Genomic DNA, 7,280 nt, shown 5'->3' on the forward strand with positions numbered 1-7,280 from the left:
AAAGTGCATGAGCAATGGGGAGGGTACTTGCTTATTTGTTCCAGAATATGCTGATTGAACAAAGCATTTTTGTTTTACCTGTTCTTTTAAGACTAAATAATATCCGGTTGGTTGCAGTTCACTAATTGGAACAAAAGCAAAGTTTGTTCTAGGGATAGCTGTTATTGCAGAAATTCTCAGTATAATTCAGAAATAAAATGTTTTATATATAAATCAAAATACTGAAAGTTATTTTGTGGGATAGTGATGTTGGTAAACGTATATGTTTACATCCACTAGATGTCACTGTTGTTCACCTTTTTGTACAATAATATCACTACAGCAAGACAATACAATTACACCATTCAGTCCCATCTCACCTAATAATTCTTCTTATGGCTTCTGTAGTTGAACTTATTGATCAGAATTTAGTAAATTTATGGATTACAGATTTAAGCACATTCTACTAAGTGATAAGTGGAGAACACTTTTGGAAGCAAATGCATAGAAAAAAGGTGAAGATTTTGTCATTTTCCAAGTGCCATTTTAAATGTGTGTTGCAGCAGGGCCAGGAGAAGAAGGCCTGGTGCCAGGTATCAGACACAGAAACATAGAATTTGATGGCAGATAAGAACCACTTGGCCGATCTAGTCTGCCATAAATTTGTACACTAGGGTTCATTTTTTGTCAGTGGAGATTGGTTTGCCTTGTGTGTCTAGCAGCAACCATGCAGCTGATACGTGTGAGGATACCAAGCCTCACAAGGATATATACAGTACAGGTGTGTTGCGCTCAGTTGCTATCCCTAATTGGATCTGATTGTTGCGTAAACATAAAAATGTAGACAAATTGGCGTGGATATATAGATTTAGTGAGTAATCCAGTCATTGTGCTGGTCAGTACAATCAATAGTATGTGATTCAATGAGATAACAAAATGAGCACAAACATGCAACACATTACAGATTGTAAGATGTAATAAACATGCGGTGGTGGGGTAGGAGAATATAGATACAATTTAAACAACACCGTAATAAAAGTCATGCACCGTCCGGTGCAGAAGTAGTGATTGTAGGTTACTTGCGATATGTCCAAAGTTCGGATGAAGAGTCTGTGGCGGTCCAGTGTGTAGAAGTGCAGGTAACGGCCAGGGACGGTGTCCCGCTTACGTCTCTGTGTTGAGGGTTTCCTTGGGTGATCAAGTAAGTTTCCTGGTGGTGATGGTGCGCTGACCGGGAGATGCTTCCACGCATTGCTTTAAAGGGCTATGCGTGGTGTGTTGATCCCAATCAGTGTAAGCCGCTTGGAGATGCTTCCTCTGTTGTGTATAAACTTGCCGTGGTGCTTCGATTAATATTGCCCGTCACCAGCATGGGTTTTGCTGCGGTGCTGGGTTCTCCAAGTAGCAGAGCTGTACTCTGTCCCCATCTGCTGTAGAGTGTGTTGCCTTGCGGCTACTATGTGGGGATAGGTTAGCAACATGGCTAAGGGTGTGTCAGTGGGATGCCGCACTGAAGGAATTGAGTCAGCCGAATGGGTGTTGATCAGCCGGAAGCTCTTATGGTCGGTGTGAATAATCTGGGTGTCTCCAACACGTTTCTACCGTTAAGCTTTTTTCAGGTGGTGTGTGGCACAGGCTAATATGTATGACCATCTTGGATCCGGTCTTGGATCGCAATGCCCTGACACATTATGCCACATACCGCAATATCCATAATACATTATGCCACACACCATAATGCCTCTGATTCATTATGTCACACACCACAAAGCTCCTGACACATGCCCCACAGTAAGGCTTCTAATTGCTTTTAATTTTCCTGCTCATTGTTTCAGTGTTTTGTGCTCTGGGTTGCATGCATGTTACCAGGGGTTTCATGCTCGTTGCCAGGGGTGTAATGCTCTGGATGTGTTATGCTCGTTCCCAGGGGTGTAATGCTTGTTTCCAGGGGTGTAGAGCTACTGCTAAGCACTCCCGGCACTTCCGTGTAAGGACAGTGGAGTCAGACGCTAGAGGTCCAGTATGACCTCTAGCATCGGTCTCCTCTAAGGCAGCGACCAATTTGGGAGAAACTAGACGTCCACATGGGAATTTGCTGTGCCCCTCCAAGCTTAGCGCCTCCAAGCCCCCGCAGTGGGTATCACAGGATGTAAAAATATGTTTATCTGCTCTCCATGTTAGTCTTCCGGAATATTCTGACGCATGTTACTATAAATGAAATACTTCACAAACAGAAGCATTGGTATGGGTCAATTGTCCCTTCACCAACTTCAGTCTACAATACTTGTGTCTGGCAGTCCACCTGTGTCCGTTATCTAGGAATTAGAATACCGCTAAAATTTCGGGACACTATACAGTGCAGTTATGAACCCTTATTAGACCATTTTTCCGAATTAACTAAGCAATGGGTAAACTACAAAATATCCTGAATGGGTCGTTTTTCTTCTGAAAAAATGATGTTACAGCCATATTGTATCTAGTCTTGTTAAAATTTCTAAATAAGTTCTATACAGTTATTTCCACAGGGTCTACTGCGGTATGCCGGTGGTCTGGATCCCGGCGTCCAGCATACCAGTGCCGGGATCCCGACTGCCAGTATACCGGCAGCGGGGCGAGCGCAAAAGAGCCCCTTGCGGACTCGCCACGCTTCGGGCACTGTGGCACGCTACCACGCTATTTATTCTGCCTCCACGGGCGTCGTGGACACCCCAAGAAGGAAAATAGTTGTCGGTATACCGGCTGTCGGGATTCCGGCGCTGTATGCTGAGTGCCGGGATCCTGACAGCCAGCATATCAAGTGCCACCCTTTTCCAAATTTGTCTGGAAAGGTAAACGACCTTGAATAGCCAGTGCTTGTTTATTTCGTTCTAAAGCTAGTCGGGTCTGGATGCAACTAATCATGAGTTATATCAGGACTCCAGTCTTCTTGATCAAATGAAGGACTGACTCTCTTGCGTCAGCTAAGCCTTGAGTAGATGTTGAAAATTCTATGTGTAACGCTTTTCCACTACGGGATCTAATTTGGGTTAAGACTAATTATAGACCTCCCTATTCTCTGATATTGAAGTGTGTATCAGATACCCTCGTTTTTCTGGGATAAATTAATTGGTTCTCTTCAGTGTTGGCTGGTTTAAACCACCTTGGTTTAAACCAATTGGGTGGTGGTGTTGTTGTTGTTGTTGTTGTTGTTTTTTTTTAAAAACACTCTTTTTTTTTTTTTTTTTTTAAATTATGCTGTGACTACAGGCACAACACCGTGACTTAAAAAAAAAAAAGCCTATTGTAAGGGAATCCCTGGTGGTATTCTACATTTTTGTTGCTTGTGGTCTTCATCTAAGTAAGCTGAACCAATGCAGTAAATCACACACTCAACAAAGATATAGGGAGGTGAATCAGATAAGAGAGGTGCTAAATCTGCCTAGCATCAAACTTCTCCCCTAACATTCCCGTAGGACAGAAAAAAACCACAGTTAACACTAGCAATCTTAAAGAGTAAACAACACCAACACATTAAACAGGTAATACACAGAGCAACACTTCATGGGAAATGAAAAGGCATCTAAACTAGTGTTTTTATTAAAGATGTTTAATGCCAGTGACATTCATATCCAATGCTAATACTTAACTCCTTCCTTCTGTTTTTTTTTTCTTATTATTTGATGATTTTTTTATTATTATTTTTAATAATATTTAGTCTAAAATTGGTTTTATTGAAAGTTTTCAAATAAATCTTATCAAAGCCTAATAACTTTGGATTGTTAGAAAGCATTAAAACATGGTAGATCAAGGTTTCTAATGCGTAGCAATGTTTCGCAGTATGATTATAACAAGCAGGATGAGACTTTTTTTCCATTAAAATGTTAATGCAAAAAAATATATTAAAAATTGGTTTAAACCCCCCCCCCCCCCCCAAAAAAAAAAAAAAAAAAAAAAACACAACACCACTGTTTAAACTCCAAAAAAGGTGTTGTTTTTTTTTGTGGCTTTAAAAAAAAAAAAAAAAGTTATATATTTTTTTCCCCCCAACCCTTGTTTTCTTAGAGAATTTTCTCTTCCATCTCCCAGTATTTCCTTAGTGGCACTCTCAAAACTAATACTGGATTTATCCCTACAGAATTGGTATGATCTAGGCATTTTAACGATTAAATATCCGTATATTGACTGACATTTTAAGTCTTTTCAACAACTGAAAGTTCATTATGCTATTCCTATGAAAATTTGTTTACAAGTATTTACAAATAAGACATTGGGTTCTATCCAATTCTTTATTAACACATCCTTTTCCCATATACACAGTCTGAATTTTCTTCTATAGGACTTAAAAAGGTGGAATTTCACTATGATATACACTTATTTATCCTATTGAAGATAAAAGCTCCAAAGTAAAACCAGATGGAAGACTGAGTTTAACATTCTCTAACTGAGGAGGACTGGATCACAGTATTTATAAATATTATTAAAAGTCATACGGTGATATCCTATTAGCTCTTGTGAGTAACGGCAGGATTCCCCTGGGGATATCCTATTAATCCTGTTAGCCGACACTTATGGGTAATTTGCTTCGCGTGCCGGAGACACGCAAAGCAGAATACCTGATAAGCAGCCTCAGGAGACCCGATATCAGATGTAAATACATGGTATGGAATGTTATCACTGATCCCATGTGTTTTCAGCAGATAACGGGTGATTTACCGCATGGTAAAATTGGCCTGTAATTGGATAGCCTGATAGCATTATCGGGCTAAAAAGCCTGTTATTACTGTCTGGTAAATCACCGCACCTGATAGGATACTGCCCCAAATGTCTTAACCATTTTGAAATGATGTTCAAATTAATTCATGGTTTATACCATACCCCGTATAAATTGCTCAAAATGTAGCCTGAGCCCTCTAAATTTTGTTGGAGACGATGCCGATTGGAGGGCACATTACAGTAGTACACATCTGCTGGTCCTGCCCAATAATTAGATCCATATGAACAGAATTATTTAAGTTAATTAACAGAGTTACTGAAGAGACCCTCCCTTGTGCACTTGCTCACTTTTGTGTTAATCTATTGATGCTTTAGTAGGCGTGTGTACTTTATACTATTTCCATAATCCCCATTATTCCTTTGTGTTTTATTTTGTCCCCTTTTTCTTTTGTTTTTCATTTCTTCATGTTTATTATAGATTATGTGAAATTGTATTGTCTTATATTTGCATTTACTGCCACATATGATCTGTAAAGAATTTTTACCGAATTGAAGAGAGGCTAACTTAGAAAACATTTGACCCTCCATTCAAGGTAATTTTCTTGATATGGCACTCCTAAGAAAAAAGTTTGGATGCATCGTTATATATTTAATTTTTAATGTTCTGTACCAATATACATTCTCAGCATACTCACTTAGGGGGGAATTCAAATAGCCATGATGTTTTTTCATTTTCGCAATGGCCCCTGTTTTTTGCGCCTGAAAAAAGTTTTTGTGTTAAAACACCTAGAATCCGTGATAAGTTCACTGACCTATGTGTTTTTGCTGCCAGTTTTGCAAATACAGGCAATTTATCTGGGATTTTTTTTTTTTTGCAGTCTGCTGAGGTCTGGGCATGGCTCTGTGGCTGGCTCCAGCGTACTCTCCTGCTATATCGAGTCGGCCTTGAGGGAGCTGGGCAATGCATGAAAAGTGGCAGATAGAACGCCCATCAAAAAGGACCTGGGGAGAACACTGTACATTATACTTTGGGGTCAGAGTGTAATGATGTCCCTATCTGATAGAATTTTTTTTCCATTGAGTACCATGTTTACGGTGGTTGCCAGATTTTGGATGCTTTTTTTTCTGATGCCCATTGGATAGCAGCTGCCTTGCATTTATGCATACACAATGCTCCTGCTTGATCTGCTCATGCGCACAGGTTTACCATCCATGGTTAATGTTTAAACCATTGACTGGTTGTCTTGCAATGTTTGCACTATTCTATGACCAGCTTGCGATGGCCAGGTCTCTCTGGCATCTGTTCATTTGGGAAATATCTGTTTTCTAAAAAGACTTCTGACTACTCGGTGTATATGAGCGCTGTATTCACTTTCTCAGATAACTCTCCTGCATCCTGAAGAAACCGATGTTTAGTTCAGGGAATTCTTGATATAGACCTATTTCTGGGACAATGTTCGATATATGCATAAACATATTAAATTATGAAAATATTTTGTTAAACATTTGCTCCACTTATTTCTCACACCTGTTTAATAACTTTAATGTGCTACACACATATACAGACACACACTGACATTCCGCTATATCTACATTTTCCTCATCATAGAATGCAATGGTATTAGGGAAAATCTGTTACTCTGCTTAATGTGCATATGGCTTTGCACTTTCCTTTGTACTTTTATAATTAACAAACGCATGCATTTTTAAGACATTTTCCTTTATACTTTGGTCTCCTATTATGTTTTTGGCCCCTCTCATAATTGATTGTAGGGTTACCTCCAGTCCGGGAGTGCTCCTGACAGTCCGGAGTCTGGAACATTAGCAATCGTGGACAGGCAGTGTCTGGTAATCACATCTCTTGTTGATCGGCCAGCCTATCTGGTCGGTCTGTCCCGCCTTAACTGCTGCGTCTGTGTCACCTGTCCAGCTGCATCCATCCTGCCTCGTCTTATGTGTCCATGATCTGTCCCGGCTCCTCTGCTGCATCCAACTTTCCTCTTCTGCTGTGTCCTTGATCCCGACTCCCTGCTGTGAAAATGACCCATCCCAGTTCCTTTGCTGTGTACATCCAGGGCCTTGCTCCTCTGCTGTGTAAGCTCCCCTGGAGTCGTGGTTGCTATGGATGCCATCTCAGCCTTTAATGTCCATGTAGAGATGTGTACTGCCACACTTGTAAATAACTTGGTCTGATATTTGTCTCTATGTAGGTCATATAGAAATTTGCCTGTCTTTTGGGATAGGCTTTAATTCTGGTTCACCCACGTGAATAGCATTGTGCTTGCACTAAGGTAGTGCACACTGTCTGTGCAGAGCGGTGCTTGCACTGGGTGAGAAGGGATTACATGATAACATATGTAAGGACTGAGTATAACCCAGTAGGAAATATAATTGGGTTATTACAATCTTTCTTGGGGTTAGCAACAATCTGAGTAGAATTGCAGCACGGCATGATCTCCAAATCAGTTGTTCTGTTGACAACTGTAAATGATGGATGAGAGCCCTCTGTCGGAATGTGAGTGCTGCTGGGTAACAGAAGAGCGACTGGTGTATTTAGGGACTGACAGTAGAAGATGTACTGGCATCTTTGTTGAATTATAAGATAGAAT

General features: G+C 40.4%; 1 protein-coding gene across 1 annotated transcript in view; it reads left to right on the forward strand.

Annotated features, from left to right (window-relative positions):
• Positions 1-7,280, forward strand: part of VPS53 (VPS53 subunit of GARP complex) — a 472,189-nt gene that overhangs the window by 46,277 nt on the left and 418,632 nt on the right. The gene's annotated exons all lie outside the window — the stretch shown is intronic.

Source organism: Pseudophryne corroboree, chromosome 2, assembly GCF_028390025.1.
Source record: "Pseudophryne corroboree isolate aPseCor3 chromosome 2, aPseCor3.hap2, whole genome shotgun sequence".
Taxonomy (NCBI): Eukaryota; Metazoa; Chordata; class Amphibia; order Anura; family Myobatrachidae; genus Pseudophryne; species Pseudophryne corroboree.